Consider the following 26,554-nt stretch of genomic DNA (forward strand, 5'->3'; position numbering starts at 1 on the left):
TTAAGTCCCCAGAACAATAAGGCTCAGATCAACATCAAATAATCTTAGAAACAAAGCCTTGTGTCTGTTGACCACAGAGAGGGAATTTTGGTCCAACTAGAGCTGACATTTAGACCTCCATTGTGTTTCAGCTCCAGGCCCAGAAAAGCAGCAAAACCAGATAAAGCAACATGATTGATGACATCAGGACCAGGTGAAATGACTAATGACTTTCTCTACCCTAGTGCCAACCAATCAGTAGAGACCCTGTCCTGGAAAGCTAATGAATATTCTATTGAGATCATCCCCCAAGACCTCCTCTAAAATCTCCACCTTTGGAAAAACAGATAAAAAGCCTAAGACAAAGAACCCAGTGCCACGTGCTCTCTCTCCCCTGAGCATGCCCATACCTCTCCCCACCACATTCTTTCCTAAGGTGTGCACTCCCTCTTCTCTCTCTCTCTCTGTCTGTCTGTCTGTCTGTCACATTCATGCTTTTCCCTACACCCCCCTTCTCTCTGGAGCATGCCCACACCTTTCCCCCTATTCTTCCCCCAGGCATGTTATTTTTGCTTTCTTTCTCCTAAGCTCTAAGAGCCCTTCCTTTGCCTCTGTAACTTGTTTCCTGAGCCCACACAGCTCAGCTGGCTCATAACTTCTACTTATGTGACTTTCTAAGTAAACTTCTTGCATTAGAGTTCTTGGCTCTCAATTGTCTTAGCCAAACTCAAGGACCAAGGTCTAACTCTGCATTTGCTATTAACAATTCCAACTGGCATCTTGGCCTTTCTCATCTTGGCTGTATATTCTCAAAACCAGGATGGAGGGAATCTTTTTCAAGCAATCTTTAAATCAGATGTTTATACACATTTCAGATCAGCAGATTTGAAAAAGAGCCCCCAATTCATCATACTCCATTTTCAGTAAACGCATGACAAGGAAAAATTCTGAGATGTCCTAAATTAAATTACAGCAGATGAAAGGGTGGAAGGAAGAGATAAGAGAGGTTAATCAGTTATCAGAACCAACAGAAAACTTCTCTCATTTCTGAATATATGTTAAAACTTTAGTCAACCTCTAGGTAACAATTTTAGCTGACCACTAGATGCCACCACATCTTGCTTACACATGAACTTTCCAGACTTTTGCCCACAACCAATCCAAAAGTACCAAATACTTCTTCCTTTCAGACTATGCAGCCATCCTAGAACTTTCTCCACTTAACTGCCCCCTAAACCATTTATCTATAGCCAATGTAAATTCTTTCAAAACAATTCACATCTTTCTTCTCCAAACTCATTGTATAAATGAATCCAAACAACCCAGGATAGTGAGCATGCTGTCTTCTCCATCTAGCTCTGCTGCCGATGGTTTAGATGGCATGTCCCAGGACGTGGTCCGTTCACTGTCTAGCATGTAGCTCAATAAACCCTTTCTTTCAGAAAAACTTTCAGCCTCAAGGTTTTTTGTTTAACAATGACCTCCTTTAGCAACTTCAAAGTTTTATAACATTAACCTTTCCACTCTGTCGTGCTGGAGCCATATCCATAATCACAATTAACCACAGGAGCTATGGGCAAATAACATTTAAATTCAGAGGTCTAAATGCCCCCAGCCTTTGCCTGAATATACCTGCTTTCTTCCTTGGTTAGCTGCCAAACACTCCAAATTTTGTTCGTACATGTTTTAAACAAGTAAACAGAAAGCTAAGTTTCCTTTCAGCTGTAGAAAGTGTGGGGGTAAAAGTCATTTGGAAGGGCAAACAAGGACAATAGGAAAATTAAAATGCATCTGAGCATATCCGGCACCAACCTGGCACTTACGTATTCATGTCAAAATTTGCCCAGCTCAGCCCTTGCTGGTGTAGCTCAGTGGATTGAGCATGGGCCTATGAATCAAAGGGTCACTGGTTCAATTCCCAGTAAAAATACATGCCTGGGTTGCGGGCCAGGTCCCCAGTGGGGATGAATAAGGGGCAACCACATACTGATATTTCCCTCTCTCCTTCCATTCTCCTCTCTCTAAAAATAAATTTGTTTTTTAAATTTGCCCAGCTCAACACAAAAGTGCATGGGCAAGTGACATCAGCAGTGTGGCAACATGAGAAATCTCCTTGGTGTCTCCCCCTGAAATTTCAACAAGTTGATCAGCTATAACTCAACAAATGATTCCCTCCTCAACATATAGGCACACCTGAGAGATCTGCACATTTAAGCAACTAAAGGTAGGCAAACGGGAACAACAAAGGGAAGATAGAAGGAAGGATAGCTCAGAGGGCCACTGATGCAGCCTTACAGCCTAGAATTCATGGTGGGCTCCACTCACGGAGGGGAGGAAGTCAACTGCGACCAGCACTTTCTTCGGCTGGGAGGAAAAAAGAGGCTCAGTGGGCACTCATGCAGGAGTGAGCAGCACAAACTGCCACTGCAGCTGAGCCAGCAAGGACACAGCACAGGGGTTCTGCTGGGACTGTTGGCTATTAGGCGGTCAAGGTTCCAAACAAAGAAACAGAGCTACAGAGTCCTGATGCCTTTTAGACTCCTAAAACTCTCCTCCTGTGGCCTTTGGTATTGGGTTTCAGAGCACATTATCTTCAAATCCAAGAACTTTTATGTCAGAATTGCTATTTCCCTCTATGACTAACCTCCAGTTGTGGCACATGGCAGGGGACCCGCATGGAGGTCTACGGTTGCTATCACCAAGAGGGCAAAACAAACTCTACCCCTAAACATCACAATTATACATGGATATACTGACAGTATCAGCAGAGGTGAGATTTGGGATTTCACAGAGCTTAAAAACTTGTTATTGAGCATCACCTACTGAATACCATGAATAACCAAGGTAGCAAGGCAGCTCAGAAAGGAAATGAAAAATAACCAGAAACATGAAAATATGTGATGTAAATGACAAAGAATTCAATATTACAGTTCTGAAAATACTCAACAAGATGTGAGAAAATACAGACAGATAATTTGATGTGCTCAAAAAACAAATTAATGGCCCTGGCTGGTAGATTGAGTGTGAGCCTGCAAACCAAAGCATCACTGGTTCAATTCCCAATCAGGGCACATGCAAGCGGGTTGCAGGCCAGGAACCCAGTAGGGGGCATGTGAGAGGCAATCACATATTGATGTTTCTCTCCCTCTCTTTCTCCTTCCCTTCCCCTCTCTCTAAAAATAAATAAAATAAAATTAATTAATTAACAAAACAAGGATTTTACTAATGAAACTGAAACTTTAAAAAACAAACAAACAGAAATCCTGGAAATGAAGAATTCAATAAAGAAGATCAGGAATGAACTATTGAGAGTAGGAAATGGAGCTGACCAGATGGAGGAAAGAATTAGCAATATCAAAGATAAGAATCCAGAAATAACGCAATGGGAAGAAGACAGACCTAAACATTAAAAAAAAAGAGAGAGAAAGAAAGAGCTCTATAAGAACTATCTGACTCCATCAGAAAAAGCAATATAAGAATTATAGGTATTCCAGCACTGGCTGGTGTAGCTCAGTGGATTGAGCACGGGCCTGTGAACCAGACGATCGCAGTTCGATTCCAAGTCAGGGCACATGCCTGGGTTGCAGGCCAGTTCCCGGCAGGGGCCAGTTCCCAGCAGGGGATGCACAAGAAGCAACCATACATTGATGTTTCTCTTCCTCTCTCCTTCCCTTCCCCTCTAAAGATAAATAAATAAAATATTTTTTAAAAAAAGAATTACAGGTATTCCAGAAGAAGAGAAGTGAATGGAAAGCTTACTCAAACAAATAGTGGATGAGAACTTCCAAACCTATGGAAAGAATTAGATCATCGAATCCAAGAAGCAAACAGAATACCTAGTTACCTTAATCTAAAGAGCCCTCTCCAAGGCACATTGTATTAAAACTGTCAAAAATCAATGACAAAGAAAAAAATTCTTAAAGCATCCAGGAAAAAAAAAAAAAAGAAAGTGGCCTACAAAAGAATGCCCATCAGGTATCATTGGACTTCTCAGCAGAAATTCCATAAGCCAGAAGAGAGTGGAGCCAAATATTCAAAATACTGAAAGAGAGATTACCAGCCAAGGATAATATATTCAGCAAAATTATCCTTTAAATATGAAGGAGAAATAAAGACCTCTCCAGACATACAGGTGCTGAGGGAATTTACCACCAGGAAAGCTCCACTTCAGGAAATACTCAAGGGGGGGTATTCTACCTGAAAGAAAGAGCAAAAGGTCACAACTTTATAAGAGACAACGAAAACAAAAGGTGAGGGATCAAAGGTGTGAACTGGCAAAGGATGATGGAGATCAGATACACTCAAAAGGAAAAAAGCTACTGTATATATGCAATGTTCTTTTTTATAAACCTAATGGCAACCACATACAAAACCCTCAAAACTGAGAAACATAACTTTATAAAAAAAAGAGGGAACAGAGGAAAGAAACATGGATACCACCAAACAAAAACAACAGACCAAAACACAAATATAGTTGGGAAACTTAATACTCCATTGACAGCTCTAGATAGGTCACTCAAAGAGAAGATCAATAAAGATATATGGGGCGGGGGGGAGAAATAAAGGTCTTAGACCAAATGTATGTAATTGACATATACAGAACCTTTCATCCCAGAATATCAGATTATACATTATTCTCCAGTGTACATGGATCATTCTTAAGATAGATCATATGTTGGGCCAGAAAACTATCCTCAACAAATTGAAAATTATTGAAATTGTACCAAGCATATTTTCTGACCACAATGTCTTTTTTTAAACCTTTCAATGAACTTTTTATTGGCCTTCTGCCCTGCCATGGGATGTCCCACTCTGCTGCCTTTAATGCCTCAAAACTTTGATGTCATTGACCTCAGATACCACTCTGCGGTCCACAATCCTGCAGGTCATGGTCTCTTGGGTGGTTTGTAAGGAGGGGTTCTTGTCTAGGACGTCAACAAGACTGAAGTCCTCCCCTTCTTCCAGTAGGCTGTGGTAGGTGGCAATCTCAGCCTCTAGCTTGACCTTGATGTTCAGCAGAGCCTCATACTCCTGAGCCTGGGGCTGCCCCTCTGCCCAGGTCTGGGCCAGCTCTAACTCCGGGCACAGCAGGATCCCATTAAGCTGTTCCATCTGCCTTGTATAGTGCATTTCCACTTCCCTCAGGCTGTTCTCTAAACTTACCTTCAGATTCTTCATTGAGACCAGGTCAGTCTCCAATGACTGGACTGTACATCTCAGCTCTGTAAGTGTCATCTCAGCAGCACCTATCTCAGCAGTCTCCAAGGTGACCACTCTAGTGCTCTCTTCAATCTGATGGGACAAGTACTTGTCTAGTTTCTCTTGGTTCTTCCAAGACAGCTCATCACACTGGTCCCAGATGTTTGCCATGATTTTGCCGAAGTCCTGAGATTTGGGGGCATCCAACTTCACAGTCAACCCAGAATCGACAATCTGGTTTTGTAGACCATTTACTTTCTCCTGTGGTTCTTCTACATGAAGAGAAGCTCCTCCTTGAAAAACTCTATCTCTGTTTCCAGCTGCAGCTGAGTGATATTGGTGTCCATTGATGTCCTTCTCCACAGACTAGCGCATGGTCAACTCTGTCTCATACTTGACTCTGAGTCATCAGCAGCAAGATGACTATTGTCAATCTGCAGAACAATGATGGCATTGTCTACAGAATTTGCAAAGATCTGAGCCCTCAGGTCCTCAATGGTCTTGAAATAATGCCCCCAGTCTCTGGCCTGGGGTCCCTCCTTCTCAAAGTATCCCCGGATTTTGCTCTCCAGTCTCTGATTATCATCCTCCAGGATTCTTCCCCTCTCTAGGTAGTCTGGAGGCCAGGAAGTCATTCAGGCATTGCACAGACTCCTTCTCACTCTTGATGGCCCCTATACCCACCAGACTCATGACCATCCCTGCAGCCACGCCCCCAGATCCCCAGCTGCCCCACACACTGGTGGAGTGGGACACTGAGATATGGGAGTCTGAGCCCCCAGAATCTGCATAAATGTCAGCCACACCTCTAGCCTGCCAGACCCAGTAGCTGGGCGACTGCACGGAGGCCAGGGTCCAGTAGCTTGTGGAGAAGCTGGAGCCTGTGCTGAAGCTCATGTTGTTCAGAGAGGTAGGTGAAAAGCTGAGACTCAGGTTGAAGCTGACCAAATTCTTGAAATTAGAAATCAACAACAAAAAGAAAGTAGAGAAACCCACAAATATGTGGAGGTTAAACAATATACTATTAAAAAATGACTGGGTCAAAAAAATAAAATAAGAGACCAACATAGAGAGAGAGACAAATGAGAATGACAATAGGACATATCAGAAGTTCTGGGAGGCAGTGAAAGCAGTAATAAGAGGGAAGTTTATGTCATTAGAGGCTATATCAAGAAACAAGAGAAATCCCAACTAAACAACCTAACGTAACATCTTAAAGGTCTAAGAAAAAATATGTCATGACACCATAAAAGTCCTAGAGGAGAACATAGTCAGGAAAATTTCAGATATTCCACTCAGCAATATTATCACCAATATGTCCCCTAGAGCAAGGGATATAAAGGAAAGAATGAAAAAAATAGGACTATATCAAATTAAAAACCTTCTGCATGGCTAAAGAAAACAGCATTAAAATGAAAAGGGAATCAACCGTATAAGAAAACATATTTGCCAATTACACCTTGGACAAGGTTTGGATCTCCAAAATATATAAAGAATTCACATGACGCCACTCCAAGAAGACAAACAACCTAATTAAAAAACGGGCAAAGGACCTGAACAGACACTTCTCCAAGGAGGATATACAGAGGGCCCAGAGACATGAAAGGATGCTCAGCATCACTAGCCATCAGAGAGACAGAAATTAAAACCACAATGAGATACCACTTCACACCAGTCAGAGTGACCATCATAACCAAATCAACAAACAACAAGTGCTGGTGAGGATGTGGAGAAAAATGAACCCTAGTGCAGTGCTGGTGGGAATATAGACTGGTGCAGCCACTGTGGAAAACAGTAGGGAATTTCCTCCAAAAATGAAAAATGGAATGGCCATTTGACCTGGCCATTCCACTGCTGAGATTTTACCCTAAGAATCCTGAAACACCAATCCAAAAGAACCTATGTACCCCAATGTTCATAGCAGCATTATTTACAATAGACAAATACCCATCAGTAAATGAGTGGATAAAAAACCTGTGGTACATTTGCACCATGGAATACTATGCAGCAGAAAGAAAGAAGGAACTCCTACCCTTCACAACAGCATGGGTGGAACTGGAGAGCATTATGCTACATGAAATGAGCCAGGGAGTGAAAGACAAATAGCATATGGCCTTACCATTAACAGGAACCTAATCAAGAAGACAAACAAGTAAGCAAAATAGAACCAGAGACATGGAAACAAAGAACAATCTGACAGTCACCACAGAAGAGAGGGGATAACAAGGAAAAGAAGGGGAAGGATCAAGTCAAGGAACATGTATAAAGAACCCATGGACAAAGCCAAAGGGGACAGGATCAAGGGTGGGGCATGGGGTATTGGTTGGGGTAAATGGAGGCAACTGTACTTGTTGTACAGCAATAAAAAATACATAAAGAAAAAGAAAGAAAGAAACACAGGGACAAAGGGGGGAAAGACAATGACTAAATACCTAATCAATAATAACCTTAAATGTAAATGGATTAAGTGTTTTCATCAAAAGACATATGATAGCTAAGTGGATAAGAAAAAAATGACCCACATAAATACTACCTAAAAGAGACCCACCTCAGAACAAAAGACCTACACAAACTGAAATTGAAGAGTTGGAAAAAAACATTCCAAGCAAACGGACATGAAAGAAAAAAAAAAGCTGGAATAACAATACTTATATCAGCCCTGGCTGGTGTAGCTCAGTGGATTGAGTGCAGGCCTGCGAACCACACGATCACGGTTCGATTCCCAGTTAGGGCACATGCCTGGGTTGCGGGCCAGTTCCCAGCAGGGGACTCACGAGAGGCAACCATACATTGATGTTTCTCTCCTTCCTTTCCTCTCTAAAGATAAATAAATAAAATCTTAAAAACAAAACAATACTTATATCAGACAAAATAGACTTCAAAACAAAGGCCATAACAAGAGATAAAGAAGGTCACTATATGTACCTAAGGGAGTTGTCCAACAAGTAGATATAACCCTTGTAAACATATATGAAACCAACACAGGAGCACCTAAGTACATAAGGAAAATCTTGGAAAACTTTAAGGAGATCAATAGCAATATAGTCATTGTAGGGGATTTTAACACCTCACTATCAAAAATGGATAGATCATCCAAACAAAAAATTAACAAGGATATTGTGACATGAAAAAACACCAGAGACCAAATTGACTTAATTGATATTTACAGAGCATTTCACCCCCCAAAAAGGAAAATATTAATTCTTTTCAAATGCACATGGTTCATTTTCAAAGACAGACCACATGTTAGGACAGAAAACAAGCCTCAACAATTCAAGAAAATCAAAATTATATCAAGTATCTTCTAGGTTCACAATGGACTAAAACTAGAATCCAATCTCAAGAAAAAGACTCAGAAACAGGCAAACGCATGGACACTGAATAACACGTTATTAAATAATGAGTGGATTAACAATGAGATCAAGGTAGAAATCAAAAAGTACCTGGAAACAAATGAAAATGAAAACAAAACAGCCTTGGCTGGTATGATTCAGTGGATCAAGTGCCAACCTGTGAACCAAAGAGTTGCTGGTTCCGTTCCCAGTCAGGGTACATGCCTAGGTTGCAGGCAAGGTCCCCAGTGGGCGGCACATGAGAAGCAACAACACGTTTCTCTCCCTCTCTTTCTCCTTCCCTCTCCTTCTCTCTAAAAATTAATAAATAAAAGCTTTTAAAAAACTATAACAGAAAAACTTCTAAAAAAATAGAAAAGGAACACAAAACAACCCAAAACCTCTGGGACACAGCAGAGGCGGTCCAGAGAGGGAAATTCATAGCAGCACAGGCCTAACTTAAGAAGATAGAAAAAAATCTCAAATGAACAACCTATTCCTACATCTAAAAGAACTATACAAACAACAGCAAAGGAAGCCCAGAGCCAGTGAAGAAAGGAAATAAACAAGACCAGAGCATAATTAAATGACATAAAAAACAGCCCTGGCTCCTTTGGCTCAGTGGCTTGAGCACTGGCCTGCGAACCAAAGGGTCACCAGTTAGATTCCCAGTCAGGGCATATGCCTGGGATGCAGGCCAGACTCCTAGTAGGGGACACAGAAGACACAACCACACATTGATGTTTCTCTCCTTCTCTTTCTCTCTCCTTTCCCCTCTGTCTAAAAATAAATAAAATACTTTTAGAAGACTAAAAATTCAAAATATCAATTAATGCAGGAGCTAGTTCTTTGAAAATATAAACAAAATCGACAAACCCTTAACCAGACTCATCAAGAAAAAAAGAAAGATGACCCAAATAAATAAAATAAGAAACAAAAGTGGCAAGTTACAACCAATACCATAGAAATACGAAAGACTGAAAGAGATTACAATGAGCAACTATATGCCAAGAAAGCGGACAACTTGAACTAAATGGGCATATTTCTAGAAACATACAATTTTCCAAAACAGAATCAAGAAGAAGCAGAAAGCCTGAATAGACCAATAACAACTACCAATATTGAAGCAGTAATCAAAAAACTTCCACCAAACAAAATGCCTGGACTACATGGCTTCACAGGCAAATTTTATCAAACATTCAAAGAAGAACTAACTCCTATTCCTCTCAAACTATGCCAAAAAAATCCAAGAAGAAGGAAGACTCCCAAACTCTTTATACAAGGTCAGTGTCACCCTAATCCAAAACCAGGGGAAGACAACAAAAAAAGAAAATTACAGGCCACTATCTCTGATGAATATGGATGCTAAAATCTTCAAAAAAATATTGGCAAACCACATCCAGCAATACATTAAAAAGATCATACACCATGGTCAAGTGGGATTCATCCCAGGGATGCAAGGGTGGTACAATATTTGTAAACCAAGAAACATAATACATCACATAAAAAAAAGAAAACAAAAGTCATATGTTCATATCGATAAATACAGAAAAGGTATTTGATAAAATAGAGAACCCATTTATGATTTTTAAAAAACCCTCAGCAAAGTGGGAATACAGGGAGTATTCCTCAATATAATAAAGTCCATATATGAGAGACCTACAGCCAATATCACACTCAATGAGCAAAAACTAAAATCTTTTCCACTAAGATCAGGAACGAGACAAGGTTGTCCACTTTCACCACTTCTATTCAACATAGTATTGGAAGTTTTAGCCACAGCCATCAGACAAGGTAAGGAAATAAAAGGCATCCATATTAGAAGTGAGGAAACAAAACTGTCATTGTTTGCAGATGACATGATAGTGTACATGGAAAATCCTATGGGCTCTACCCAAAAACTGCTCAAACTAATAAATGAATTTGGCAAAGTAGCAGTATGCAAAGTCAATATTTAGAAATGGATGACATTTTTGTACACCAAAAATGAACTATCAGAAAGAGAATCTAGAAAAAGAATTCATTTACTATTAGCAGCAAAATAATAAAAGTACCTAGGAATAAATTTAACCAAGGAGGTAAAAGACCTATACTCACAAAACTATAGAAGACAAAAGAAAGAAGCTGAATAATATACAAATAGATGGAAGCATATACATACCATGTTCATGGATTAGAAGCATTAATATTATCAAAATGTCCATACCACCAAAAGCAATCTATACATTCAATGCAATCACTATTAAAGTACCAATGGCCTATCTCACTGATCTAGAATACACTACAAAAATTTTTATGGAACCAAAATAGACCCCAAATAGCTTCAGCAATCATGAGAAAGAAGAATAAAGTTGGAGGGATCAATTTATCAGATATCAAACTATACTACAAGGCCACTGTAATCAAAGCAACTTGGTACTGGCATAAGAACAGACACAGATCAATGGAACAGAATATGAAGCTTAGAAATAAACCCATGTTTCTATGTTCAATTAATAATTCTAAAAGGTGGCAAAAGCATACAATAGAGTAAAAATAGTCTCTTCAATAAATAGTGTTGTGAGAACTGGATGGGTACATGAAAAAAAATTAAACCAGACCACCAACTTACACCATACACCAGAATAAAATCAAAATGGATTAAAGACTTAAATATAAGTCATGATACCATAAAAGTCCTAGTGGAAAATATAGGCAATAAATTTTCAGATATACCACATAGAAATATTTTTCCTGATACATCTCCTACGACAAAGGATATAAAGGAAAAAATAAACAAATGGGACTACATCAATTTAAAAAGGGGGAGGGTAAAAACAAGAAAGGGAAGTGAGACTGCCTGGGGTGGGGGGAAAATGCTGACAACTGTAATTGAACAATAATAATGTGATTAAAAAATAGAGAGTAGATAGGCGGAGTAGGACAAAGGATTCTGCTTCCCCCCACACAAGGGAGCAAAACCCGGCTGGTCTGTTAAGGAACACAGCGAATAGCCAACAGTGCCCCAGCATATAGATAGGCAAATAGGAGTCCAGAAATTGTAGCAGACACTGACTGACCAGATGGTGAGGAGACGGCTACAGGTCAATAAGGTCCGAGGGAACAGTGCAGAGGCCGAAGGCCGAGGCTGCCACCTCTGACGGACCACTCCAGGGCCCAGCCGGGTCTGCCACAAACTCTTTCGGAGCCCAGGGCTGGCAGCAAGGTCCTTAGGAGAACCAGGCCATCAGCTCCCACCCTACCTGGCCAGGCACAGTTTGAAAAATGCCAGGAGAGATCTGTTTGCCTAAAGTGTCAGAGAGAGGAATGGGCATGAGGATGCAAACAAGGGGGCCTTGAGCACCTGTGGAGTCTCTGGTCCCCAGCTTGGGAGAACTGAGATTGACCCTTGCATTTCTCCATAGCACTGGGAAAGGTTCATGCCCAAGCCTACGGGACAAGCAAACCCTGGCCGCTGCACCCCAGCCCAGGACTGTGACTCCTGGGGAAAGTCTGCTCTCAGCAGGGCGCTGAGGATAGGCGCCTGTGCAGATCTTAGGAGAGCACTCCTGAGACCAGCTGAGTACATGGAGAAGGGAGAAAGGCCACACCAATCGCTCCTCAGACTGCTGCAGCCAGTGTGACCAGAAAAAATGGTTTGGCCAGCTGGAAACAAGAGTTTTTTTTTCTTGTTGTTGTTGGTTTTTGTTTGGTTTTTTAAATAATCTTTTATTTTTTACCTTTATTATTGTCTTATCTATCAATACTTTTACCCTCTCTCTTCTTCTTTCTTGTTTTATTCCTTCTTCCTTTCTTTCCAAACTTACTGCTTTTTCCTCCCTTCTGCTGCCTTTTTTTTTCTTTTCGCTTCCTCCCACATGTGAGACAAAAAACTTGGAATGGTGAAAAGAGCAGAGTTGGACTCAAAGAGGGGGCATCACAACAGTACAGACAGACAGACAAATTTCAATTTGCTGTACCAGAAAAATTGTAAGTTCCTGCATTTTTGTATTTTTTCATTATTCTCACATCTTTTATTTTAATAGTATCTTTGTATTCCTCCTCTTTCTGTATAATCTCCTTTACCTTGGCTGGATATATTTTATCACATGACAGGTTTCCCCTGTCACCTCAATCATAGTGTATTGCTAATTTACTGTCCTTTACATCCTCTTGCCCATTTAGCAAACTATTGAATGACCAATACTCCCTAATCTTGGTATATCATAGATTCTGTCATACGATTGTTGCTCTAATATTATTGTAAATATTAGATGTTAAATACTATTGTAAATACCACACAACAACCCCCCCCCCGATCTTAGCCCACTTCATTGTTGCCTGAACTATAATACTGTAGTGGATACCTCTATTTTCTCTCACACTACATCTATTAACCATCCTTTATTCTCATCTTACCTTAGAATCAGACCTCACTCAACTTCACTGCTTTCTAGATCCAACTCACAAAACCTTCCATCAACAACAAGAGCCTTATCTTCTTTCCATCCTTTCTAAAAAGTGGCTAGCTGAGCTGAAGATTACAGTCATCACTGTACATAGCCAGGGGATCTCCTATCTCTTCTCTACCGGCTGGACTGTGAATATAATAGAATACTCTCCTGCTGTCATAAACCATTTTGCCTTCTCCTCCAATTGATCACACAAAAATTAAAGAGGAGGTGGAAGAGGTGAACACCAGGATACCTACTGGAAGACGAAACCCAACAACAAAGGAACCACCAACAGATAACAACAGAAGAAGGTGAAAGAGAGAGTGGAAACCATACAAACCTCAACCCAAGACCTATCTGGAAATACAACTAAACAGTGGAGAAACTACACAAAGATAACAACTGAACAAGAGCAAAAGAGAATCCTCAAAACATCATACAGGCAGAAAAACTGGCTTCAACACAACCCGACCTCACCAGCACAACAAATTAAAACAGATGGTACACAGAGGGACCATCAATTCACCAGTTGGTGGGGAGGACCAACAAAAAAAAGACCCCAAAACAACAAAAACCCAAAGACAAACGCAGAGCCAACAAGAAGGACAGCCCAAGACCAGTGAACTGGGGAGATCAAGGAGACTACAACACTGAATTTCACAGGTATTCTACCACAGAAGTTCACAACATAAACCCAGGAAGCCAGAACAAATCAATTTAAGAAGCTGAAGCTAACAAGAAGAGTCTCACAAACAATGGGAAGACAAAGAAACAACCCTCCAATGAAAGGAATGGAGGAAGCCTCAGAAAGAATGCTAGATGAAATAGAGGCAAATCAGCTATCAGATATTGAATTCAAAGGACTGCTTATCAGGAAGTTCAAGAAGCTCACAGTGAATTGTCAGAAACTACAGAAAAGCTACAATGAACTCACTGCAAACTATATCAACATGAAAAAAGGAAATAGAAACTATCAGCAAGGGCCAAGAGGAAATGAAGAATACAATTTCTGAACTGAAGAACAGAGGAGAAGGAATCAAAAGCAGAACATCAATGAAGCAGAAGATCGGATCAGCGAGTTGGAGGACAAAGTAGAAAAAAATTCCCAGAAAATGCAAGAAAAAGAAAAGAGGCTCAGAAAGAATGAAGAGGGATTAAGAGAAATGCAAGACAATATGAAACATAATAATATCCAAATAATAGAGATACCAGAAGGAGAAGAAGAAGAGCAAGGGATAGAAAATCTATTTGAAAAAGAAATGATTGAAAACTTTCCTAATTTGATGAGAGAAAAAGTCACAAAAATCCAGGAAACACAGAGTCCCACTCAAGAGGAACCCAAAAATGCCCACTTCAAGACACATCATCATTCAAATGGCAAAATTTCAAGACCAAGAGAGAATCTTAAAGGCAGCAAGGGAAAAAAGGAAGTAACATATAAGGGAGGCCCAATAAGGTTAGCTGCTGCCTTCTCAGTGGAAACACTCCAAGCAAGAAGAGAACAGCAAGAAATATTCCAAATAATGAGAACCAGAGGCCTTCAACCAAGATTACTTTATCCAGGTAGGATCTCAATCAAGATGGAAGGCCAAATAAAGAGCTTCCAAGAAAAAAGATGTCTGAAAGAATACACCTCCACCAAACCAACTCTGAAAGAAATACTAAAAGGTCTGATTTAAGGAAAGGAAGGAAAAGAGAGAGACAATGAGAAGCACAGGTATAAAAATGACAATGAATAAGTACCTATCAATAACACCCTTCAACGTAAATGGATTAAATGCTCCAATCAAAAGGCATAGAATACCTGAATGGATAACAAAGTATGACCCACACATTTACTACCTATAAGAGACCCACCTCAGGACAAAAGACCTACACAAGCTGAAAGTCAAGGGCTGGAAACAAATTTTCCAAGTAAATGACAAGAAAAAAAAGCCGGGGTGGCAATACTCATATGAGACAAAAGAGTCTTCCAAAAAACGGCCATAAAAAGAGACCCAGAGATCACTTCAGAATAATCAAGGCAAGAATCCACCAAAACATAAAAATTGTAAATATATATGCACCCAAAATAGGAGCAGGCAAGGTCCCCAGATTTTCTTTGCCCAGATATGTAAAGAAAACCTTAGAGGACTTCAGGAAGATATTGACAGCAACACAATTATAGTTGGGGATTTTAACATCCCACTGTAAAAAATGGACAGATCTTCAAAAAAAATATATCAACAAAGATACTGTGGAATTGAACAACATCCTAGATAAAATGGACTTAACTGACATATATAGAGCCCTAAGCCCAAAGAACCTAAATACACATTCTTTTCAAATGCACATGGCACATTTTCAAAGATAGACCACATGATAGGACACAAAAGAATCCTGAACAATTTCAAGAAAATTGTAATCATCCCAAGCATTTTCTCTGGCTACAAAAGACTGAAACTGGAAATCAACCACAAGGGAAAAGACCCAAAACACTCAAGATCATGGAGATTGAATAGCAGGCTATTAAACAATAAATGGGTCAAGAATGAAATTAGGGAAGAAATCAAAAAGTTTCTGGAAACAAATGAAAATGAACTCACGATAACCCAAAGCTTACAGGACACAGCGAAGGCAGTCCTGAGAGGGAAGTTCATAGCAATACAGGCCTACCTAAAGAAGATAGAAACATTTCAAACAACTACATAACCCAACGCCTGCAAGAACTCGAGGAACAACAACAAAGACAGCCCAGAGCAAGTAGAATGAAGGAAATAACCAAGATCAGAGCCGAATTAAATGACACAGAGACTAAAAGCACAATTCTAAGGATCAATGAATCCAAGAGTTGGTTATTTAAAAAGAAAAACAATATAGACAAGCCTTTATGCACATCAAGAAAACAAGAGAGACGACACAAATAAACACAATCAGAAATTAAAGAGGAGAAATTACAACTGATAAAACAGAAATAGAAGAGATTGTAAGAAATTACTATGAAGAACTCTACGCCAAGAAATTTGAAAACCTAGGTGAAATGGACAAATTTCTAGAAAAATATAATCTTCAAAAACTCAATGAAGCAGAAGTAGAAAGCCTGAACAGACCAATAACAGCAGATGAAATTGAACCAGTAATCAAAAAACTCCCATCACACAAAAGCCCTGGACCAGATGATTTCACAGGAAAATTCTACAAAGCATTTAAGGAAGAGCTAACCCCTACTCTTCACAGATTATTCCAAAATTTCCAGAATGATGGAAGACCCCCAAACTTTTTTTATGAAACCAGCATCATCCTAATCCCAAAACCGGATAAAGATACAACAAAGAAAGAAAACTTTAGGCCAATATCACCGATGAATATAGATGCTAAAATCCTCAACAAAATATTGGCGAATTGCATCCAACAATACATTAAAAAGATCATACACCATGACCAAGAGGGATTCGTCCCAGGGATGCAAGGATGGTTCAATATTCGCAAATCAGTAAATATAATACACCACATAAACAAAAGCAAAGACAAAAACCACATGATCATATCAATAGATGTGAAAAAAGCTTTTGATAAGGTACAACACCCATTTATGATAAAGGTATTCAAAAAGTGGGAATAGGGGGAGCATTCCTCAATATAATAAAGGCCATATATGACAGCCAACATCATACTCAATGGGCAAAAACAAATCTTTTCCACTAAGACCAAGAACAAGACAAAGTTGTCCAGTTTCACCACTACTATTCAATACAGTATTGGAAGTTTTAGCCACAGCAATAACACAAGAAAAGGAAATAAAAGGCATCAAAATTGAAAGGAGGAAACAGAACTGTCACTGTTTGCAGAGGACATGATAGTGTATATGGAAAATCCTATAGACTCTACCAAAAAACTGCTCAATCTAATAAATGAATTTGGCAAAACAGCAGGATACAAAGTGAATATCCAGAAATCAAAGGCATTTTTGTATACCAATAATGAAACAGCAGAAGGAGAATTCAAGAAACAAATCCCATTCAATATAGCAAAAACAAAAATAAAATACCTAGGAATAAACATAACCAAGGAGGTAAAAGACCTGTATGCAGAAAACTACACAACACTGAAGAAAGAAATCAAGGAAACACAAACAAATGAAAACATATACCATGTTCATGGATTAGAAGTATTAACATCATCAAAATGTCTACACTACCCAAAGCAATTTACAGATTCAATGCAATACCTATTAAAGTACCAATGACATACTTCAAACACATAGAGCAAACACTTCAAAAATTTATATGGAACCACAAATGATCCTGAATAGCAGCTGCAATTTTGAGAAAGAAGAAGAAAGTAGGAGGGATCACAATACCTGATATCAAACTGTATTACAAGGCCACTGTAATCAAAACAGCCTGGTACTGGCATAAAAACAAGCACACAGACAAATGGAACAGAACGGAGAGCACAGAAATAAACCCAAGTCTCTAAGGTCAATTAATCTTCAATAAAGGGGGCAGCAACATAAAATTGACTAATAATAGCCTTTTCAACAAATGGTGTTGGGAGAAGTAGACAGCTACGTGCAAAAAAATGTCACTCGAGCACCAACTTACACCATACACCAAAATAAATTCAAGGTGGATAAAAGACTTAAATATAACCCATGACACCATTAAAGTCCTAGAGGAGAACATTGGCAGGAAAATCTCAGATGTTTCACACAGCAACATTTTTACTGGTATGTCCCCAGTGCAAGGGAAATAAAGGAAAGAATAAACAAATGGGATCTCATCAAAATTAAAAGCTTTTGCATGGATAAAGAAAACAATATTAAAATAAAAGGAGAACCAACTATATGAGAAAATATATTGGCAATGATACCTCAGAAGGGTTTAATCTTCAAAATATAGAAAGAACTTACATGACTCCAATATAAGAAGACAAGCAACCCAATTAAAAAGTGGGCAAAGGACTTGAACAGACACTTCTCCAAGGAGGACATAGAGAGAATCCAGAGGCACATGAAAAGATGCTCGATATCCCTAGCTATCAGAGAGATGCAAATTAAAACCACTATGAGATACCACTTTACACCTGTCAGAATGGCCATTATAAACAAAGCAACAAGCAACGTGTGTTGGAGAGTTTGTGGGGGAAAGAGGACCCTAATCCACTGTTGGTGGCATTGCAGACTGGTACAACCACTATGGAAAACAGTATGGAATTTTCTCAGAAAACTAAAAATGGACCTGCCTTTGGACCCCGCAATTCCACTGCTGGGATTATATCCTAAGAACCCTGAAATACCAGTCCAAAAGAACCTATGCACACCAATGTTCATAGCAGCACAATTTACAATAAGCAAGAGTTAGAAGCAACCTAGGTGCCCGTCGGTAAATGGATGGATCAAAAAATTATGGTACATATACACAATGGGATTTTTTGCAGCAGAAAGGAAGAAGGAGCTCCTACTCTTTGCAACAGCATGGATGGAAATAAAAAACATTATGCTGAGTGAAATAAGCCAGGTGTTGAAAGACAAATACTATATGATTTCACCTTTAACAGGAACCTAAACAACAAAACAAACAAACAAGCATAACCAACGACACTAAAATATAGAACAGGGGGACAGTGACCAGAGAGGAGAGGGGAGGGAATTTCAGGGGAAAAATGGGAAGTATTTACAGGAACTAGTATAAAGGACACATGGATAACAACTCAGGGGGTGGAAATGGCAGGAAGGTGTGGAGCACCTGGGGGGTGGGCTGGGATGGGAGTAAAAACTGAAAATTGTACTTGAACAACAATTAAATAAAAATAATAAATAAATAAATAAATAAAGAGCTTCTGCATGGCTAAAGAAACTATCATCAAAATGAAAAGGTTACCAACCATATGGGAGAACATATTTGTCAATAATATGTGGGACAAATGTTTAATCTCCGAAATATATAAAGAATTCATATGATTCATTACCAGGAAGAGAAACCATCCCATTAAAAACTGGGCAAAGGACCTGAACAGATACTTCTCCAAGGAGGACATACAGAGGGCCCAGAGACCTTTGAAAAGAAGCTTAATATCAGTAGCCATCAGATAAATGAAAATTTAAACCATTATGACATATCACCTCACACCTATCAGAATGGCTATTATTCATAAATCAACAAACAAGTTTGTTGTTTGTTGTTAGGGAGGATGTGGAGAATGGGGAACCCTAGTTCACTGTTGGTGGGAATGAAGACTGGTGCAGCCACTGTGGAAAACAGTATGGAATTTCCTCAGAAAACTAAAAATGGAACTGCCTTTTGACCCAGCAATTCCACTGCTGGCAATATAACGTGCACCACTATGTTCACAGCAGTGCTATTTACAATAGCCAAGTGCTGGAAGCAGCCTAAGTGCCAATCAGTAAAAAATTAGATAGAAAACCGAGGTACATTTACACAATGGAATATTACACAACAGAAAGAAAAATAGAGCTCCTACCTTCATGACAGCATGAATGGATCTGAAGAGCATTATGCTAAGTGAAATAAGCCATTGGTGAAAGACAAATACCACATAAACTCCATATAATCTCACTTAAAGAGGGATATAGTAAACAAAATAAACCAACAAGCAAAATAGAACCAGAGACACAGAAACATGGAACAGACTGACAATGGCCAGAGGGGAGGTGGGAGTGGAGGGAGTTATGGTAGAAAGAAGGGGAAGGGACCAGTCAAAGAACATGTGTGAATAACTCATGGACATGGACAACAGGGTGGGAATTGACTGTGGAAGTGGAGCATGAGCTGGGCAGAAGAGGGCAAAGAGAAAAAAACTGGGACAACTGTAATAGAATAACAATTAAACAATAAAATTAAAAATACTCTAAAAAATAAATATATGGTAAATTAGCCCTGGTTGGTGTAGCTCAGTGGATTGAGTGCGGGCCTGCGAACCACATGATCGCAGTTCGATTCCCAGTCAGGGCACAGGTCTGGGTTGCAGGCCAGTTCCCAGCAGGGGATTCATGAGAGGCAACCATACATTGATATTTCTCTCCCTCTCTCCTTTCCTTCCCCTCTAAAGATAAATAAATAAAAATTTTAAAAAATATGTATGGTAAATTTTTATGAGTTCAAATTTGGCAATGGATTCTTAGATGTAACACCAAAAGCACAAGTGACAAAAGAAAAAAACAGAAACTGGACTTCACAAAAATTAAAATCTTCCGTGCTTAAAAGGACAATATAAAGAATGAGAGAAAATTTTGCAAATCCTATCTCTGATAAGGGTCTAGTATTCATAATACACATATAGTTCTTAAACTCAACAAAAAAGACAAATACCCCAATTAAAAAGTGGGCTAAGGATTTAATAGAATTTCTCCAAAGAAGATGTACAAATGGCCAGTATGCATATGAAAAGATGCTCAATATCATTAATCATCAGGGAAATGCAAATCAAGTCCACAGTGAGGTACTACTTCACAACTATAAGCAAGGCAAAAATAGGAAAGACAATCACAGATGTTTGTGATGAGATGGAGAAAATGGAAACTTCATAAACTGCTAGTATGGATATAAGATGATGCTGCAGCATTGGAAAACAGTATGGCAGTTCCTAGAAAGTTTAAACATACAGTTATCATATGACCCGGCAATTCCATACATGTTTGTGCATGTGTATATCTCCAAAAGAAATGTCCACATAAAAATTTACACATGGATGTTTATATCAGAATTATTCATAATAGCCAGAAGGCAGAAAAGATCCAAATACCCATCAATGGATGGATGACTAAACAAAATATGGCATATGTTTACAATGGAGTATTATTTGGTCACAAAAAGGAATGAAGTAGTGATACATGCTATAACATGGACTTAAAAACAATATGGTTAATGAAAGAATCCAGTCAAAACAGACTATATATTATATCATTTCATCTATATGGAGTGTTCAGAATAGGCAAATCTATAGAGACAAAAAGTAGATTAGTTAATGCTTAGAGCTAGGAAGAACAGATGGGGAGTGATAGGTAAATGGTATGGAGCTTCTTATGGAAGTGATAATAGGACTAAATTGACTATGGCGATGGCTACACATACCTGTCAATATAATAAAAACCACTGATTAAGTACTTTAAAGAGAAGAATAGTACCCTGAGTTATAGCTCAATAAACTAGTTTATAAAACATCAATGGCTCCTTATTGCTTACTGAAAAAGTCCAAACTCCTAAATTGGTCATACAACTCCTTCCCTCACCCATCGTCATTTGAGCCCCCAGCCAGCATTATTATTGTTCACTACTTTTTCACATGCTTCTTATCAAACCAAAATGAATTATTCACAATTACCCATATGCCCCATGCAGTTTTTTATCTTTGTCTTTCCTCTTGCTATTCCTTTCCCCTGCAACTTTCTCCTTATAATTTATCTTTACTTGTCTTTACATTTTTATATCCTGTTTCTTTCACAAGACCTAGTTCAAATGCCCTCTCCTCTGCAAACCCTTCTATGTTCTTCAATCTTCATATAATAGGCCCTCAAAAAATTATTCACTGAAAGAATGAAAGTAAGTAGTCCTCAAATGTCATGGTTGCTACTGCCAGAGAATAATCCTCTCAAAGCCACAACTACACGTTTCTCTTCCTTACCTGGTCACAGCAGCAGCTCACTGCCTCAGCTCCCTTATTAAGTCCTTGAGAGTGTTTCCAAACTACTAGTCTCTCCCTCTCCCAAAACCATTCCCTTGATGAATAAAGCACTGATATTACATTATGCAAGGAAGGCCAAGTATAGTTGTGTAGGTTGGGTACCGCACAACCCTAATGGCACCATTCAATTATTGTCTATGTGAATGGCACAATCTCCTAGGGTTGTGCAGTGCATAATCATCATCATTCATGGCAGCCCTGATTGGAAACATCAGTAGAATCTAGGAACAAAGCCAAAATCAGTGCTGCACTCAGTGAGAGAACCACTATAACTCTATTGCTCTTCAGAAGTGGGTATTTGCCAAATCTCATCAAGATAAAAAGAAACTCAAAAGAATAACATAGTCATAACATGGTCATAGTAATCACACAGTGTTTGCATGGAATTAGAAACCAGGAGTATCTAAGGGAAAAACTGTCATTGATGTGTTTCCAGGAGTAGAGAGAGAAAAGGATATAGGAAAGTATGATGTACCTATATGGTTTCTCTCACGAAAACTTTCAAGTCCATTACATTCTGATTTGGAGTTATCAAACAAGCCCCTGTTTAATTTGTTTTCAAGAATATTGCTATCTGGAAGGATATGACCTAGCTGAAAGACACAGGTTTTATGTTTCTATATAGGTCTCTCTCCCATCATCAATCCATTCATCTGCCTTGTGGTTCATCAAGGAGTCTTTTGTAAGCTTGAGGAGTATAAAACCAACACCCCTGGGTAAGGTGAAAAAAGTTAGGTTCAGAACCCATAGTCAAGTTGCATAATTAGGACCTATGTCACTTCCATCAAGGCAGAGACCCTCTAACCCTCAGCCAGAGCAGTCATTCAACAAGTACCCCCACCCTGACTACCACCACTAAACTTCAGGCAGTAATGCAGGACTCTTCAAAGTGGGGAGGCATACTAGCTGTGAAGACAGATGAGCTGGTAGTAGAGTCTAAGTATACCAGATATTGGGTTTGTTCCTTCTTTTTGCCCCCACTACAGTTCAGCTGAGCCTCCCACTTTCATATTTGCTCTACCTAGCATATTTCATTTCACCTCTTCTCCTCCAGTAATTTCCTGGGTAACCCACCCAAATTGATTATTCCTTTCCTGAACTCCATCGGTACTTAGTGGTACTACAAACATATTGTTCCATTAGTCTCCTACTATTGTTAATAATAATAAAAGTAACAGTAGTAGTAATGGCAGCAAGTATTGTACTTTCAGACTATAAGACACACTTGTTCCCCACCCCAAGATTGGGAGGAAAATGCAGTGGCGACCCTGCCCCTGCCTCCTCTGACCCCGCTGTTCCCCACCCACAGTGAGCCAGGTAAGCTACATTCAGACTATAAGACACACCCCCATTTTCCCTTTTACTCCCAAATTTGGGGGGAGTGTATCTTATAGTCTGAAAAGTATGGTGTTCTTTATTGAGTGCTTTACTATATGCCTGGCACTGTATTCAGCATCTTTTATATATCATTTCATGTATTCTCATGGTAATCCTACAAGAAAAGTAGTATTTCCCTACCCTAACCCTCCCTTTTTATATATGAGGAAAGTTTAAGTAACTTGCCTAAGGTCATAGAAATAATGAGTAAGTGAAAGTCAGTCCCTATACCCAGAACTGATCCCAAAGATAGTGTTTGTAGCCAATACTACCTTTTGTCTCCCTCATGATAATTTGTCTTTTAAAAGGTCTCCTTTGTCTATATTATCCATGATGCCTAATACACTGTCAGACACAGAAGTTTCCTAGGGAACATGTGCAAGTGTGACTCTGCTTCCTGGCCAGACCTCAGCTCATACAAGCAGGAAAAGAAGGGCAGAGAGGCAGTGAGTACAGAGAGGCTCAAACTTTCAGGGAGCCACAGGAGTCCTCCTCTGACTCATTTACCAGGGTCACAAGCTGCTGTCTTGACCTCAAACCCAGAAAAAATATTTAGAATGAATGACCTGGTTATCTTAAAACTCTTCCAGATAGCTCTTAAGGAACAGAGCCTAGGCTAACCAATGGGAAGAATGAATGGTACCCAGTTGTCTGTCCAGTTCCCTGCAGGAAAGAGACCAACTGTGTCGGGGTCACATAGTGTGCCAGCAAATGTTTGCAGAACTCTGCCACCATGAAGCCATGTGACTATGGTCAAGAATTTGGGGAGAATGGGAGGGGATAGAAGTATTTTTAAAGAGGAAGGTTTTTTTTACACCTCTTTAAATCTGTTTTCTCATCTTTACAAATAGGAATAAGAATGCCTATCACCCGCGATGCTGCCAAAGTATAAAATAAAAATGTATAGAAGACCCAAACACCCAGTGCCCACATGAGTTTGTACTTGCACGGGTTGGGCACAAAAGAGGTACAGGGGACTTCCAGCCAAGATGGAGGCATAGGTGGAAACACTGCCTCCTTGCACAACCAAGTTTAAAGACAACAAATTTTAGTAACAAAAATGCAGCCAAAACACAGAAAATTGAACTGTACGAAAGTCCAACAACAACGAACCATTTAGCCGGATCAGTAAGAGGGGCGGAGCCAGCGACTGGGAGAGCAGGGTCACGCAAAAAAACTCGGCCAGACCAATCCAGGTGGGTGGGCAGTGGTTGGAAGATCCCAGGCGTGGGGTTGCAATGGGAAGACCCAGTGAGGGCACAAGGTGGCAGGCTGACCGCAGTCATGCACTGGCACACAGATAAACCAGGTGAAGGGGCGAGCAGTGAGACACACCGCTCAAGCTCCAGCTGCGGGAAGCAGCAGGGGGACCGCCATTACCCCTCTTTGACCTCGTCCCTACATACAAAGTCACAACCCAGCAACTGAGTTGCCACACCCTGGTGAACACCTAGGGCTCTGCTCCTCATATGTAACAGGCTCAAACAGACCAAAATATTATGGCTCAAGAAGAACTCAAAGACCCAGAGACAATAACTCTGAGCGACCAAGAAATAGCCAACCTATCAGATGCACAGTCCAAAACACTGGTGATCAGGATGCTCACAGAAATGGCTGATTTTAGTCACAAATTAGAGGAACAAGTGAAGGCTAAACTAATTGAAATGAAGGGAAATGCACAGGAAACCAAGAGTGATGCAAAGGAAACTGGGACTCAAATCAAGGGAGTGAACCAGAAGGAAGAAAAAAATGACCAAACAGAAAAGAAGGAAGAAACAAGAATTCAAAAAAATGACGAGAGGCTTAGGAACCTCCAGGACATTTTTTAAACGTTCCAACATCCAAATTATTGGGGTACCAGAAGGGGAAGAGGAACAGCCACAAGTGGAAAACTTATTTGAACAAATAATAAAGGAGAACTTCCCCAGTCTGGCAAAGGAAATAGACTTCCAGGAAGTCCAGGAAGCTCAGAGAGTCCCAAAGAAGGTGGACCCAAGAAGGAACACACCAAGGCACATCATAATTACATTAGCCAAGATTAAAATGAAGGAGAGAATCCTAGAAGCAGCAAGGGATAAGGGGACAGTCACCTACAAAGGAGTTCCCATCAGACTGTCAGCTGATTTCTCAAAAGAGACCTTACAGGCAAGAAGGGGCTGAAAAGAAGTATTCCAAGTCATGAAATCCAAAGACCTACAGCCAAGATTGCTTTATCCAGCAAAGCTTTCATTTAGAATGGAAGGGCAGATAAAGTGCTTCTCAGATAAGGTCAAATTCAAGGAGTTCATCATCACCAAGCCCTTATTATATGAAATGTTAAAGGGACTTATCTAAGAAAAAGAAGATGAAAAATATGAACAGTGAAAGGACAGCAAACTCACAGTTATTAACAACCACACCTAAAACAAAAGCAAACCAAGAGGACAGCTAGATCAGGATTGGAACCATAGAAATGAAGAACACATGGAGGGTTAGCAACAGGGGAGTGGGAGCAGGAGAAGGGGGGAGAACATACAGAAAATACCATAGACAGTAGGTAGAAAATAGATAGGGGAAGGACAAGAAATAGTAAATACAGAAATGGAAATATAGAATCTAAAGAACTTGAGACACATGGACATAAACTAAAGGGGGGAATGGTGGGGGAGGGGGTGCGCTGGGTGGAGGGGAATGAAGGGGGGAAATAGGACAACTGTAATGGCATAATTAATAAAATATATTTTTTAAAAAAGAGGTACAGGATGTGATTCCTGTCTGCAAGAAGCTCACAGTCTCTCTGACAAGTCTCTCTGACTCGGTCAACCAATGATAAAGCTGGCTGATAGATTACACTAACTTTCAGCAGCCCATTTTGTCAGTGAAAATTCTGGTGGAAAAGGAGAAAACTGCTGGCAAGAATAAAGATTGAAGGTTATATTTTTGCTTCCAATATCACATCCATGCTTCTGTACTAGAAAATTGGGGAAGGAGACTCTATCAGCCACTATTTTGGAAATGATACATGTGAACTCTGTTCTTTTCATTCACAACACTCGTCACCATTTCTCATTTTCTAGTAGGTGTGTTTTTGTTAAACAGCAACCATCCCTGCTAGACTGTAAGCTCTTGGAGGGCAATGGCTGTGGTCCTGATCCAGAAGCTAACACAGTGCTGGGAATATACAAGATGCTCATCAGATACTTATTGAATAAACAAATGAAGCAAACTTGATTAATTAATCAAAAGCAATTTAAAATATGCAAACCTTGTTTATGCATAGAGTTCCTCTTAGATATCCAAGAAACTGGTAATGGTGGTTTCTTTCTGGGGAGAAGAAATAGTAGAGTAGGATTCAGGGGTTGGAGGGGAGCATATATCCTATTTTATTCTTTCAAATTGTTTGAGTCTTTAATAACCAATCAAACATGACTTGCGTGGCTCAGTTGGGTGGGCACTGTCCCACAAAGTGAATGATCGCCACTTCAATTCCTGGTCAGGGCACATGCCTGGGTTGTGGGTTTGGTCCCAGGTCAGGGTGTATACGAGGGGCAACCAATCAATGTTTCTCTTTCA

The 26,554-nt window shown here is 39.7% G+C and overlaps 1 protein-coding gene and 1 pseudogene across 5 annotated transcripts in view; both read right to left on the reverse strand.

Moving 5' to 3' along the window:
- The window catches only part of TMEM164 (transmembrane protein 164), a 209,874-nt gene that overhangs the window by 117,729 nt on the left and 65,591 nt on the right, over positions 1-26,554 (reverse strand). The gene's annotated exons all lie outside the window — the stretch shown is intronic.
- LOC118986841 (keratin, type I cytoskeletal 18-like) lies at positions 4,800-6,158 on the reverse strand (annotated as a pseudogene).

Source organism: Sturnira hondurensis, unplaced genomic scaffold (genome assembly GCF_014824575.4).
Source record: "Sturnira hondurensis isolate 20B ecotype Veracruz unplaced genomic scaffold, ASM1482457v3 Scaffold0004501, whole genome shotgun sequence".
In the NCBI taxonomy this organism is placed as follows: Eukaryota; Metazoa; Chordata; class Mammalia; order Chiroptera; family Phyllostomidae; genus Sturnira; species Sturnira hondurensis.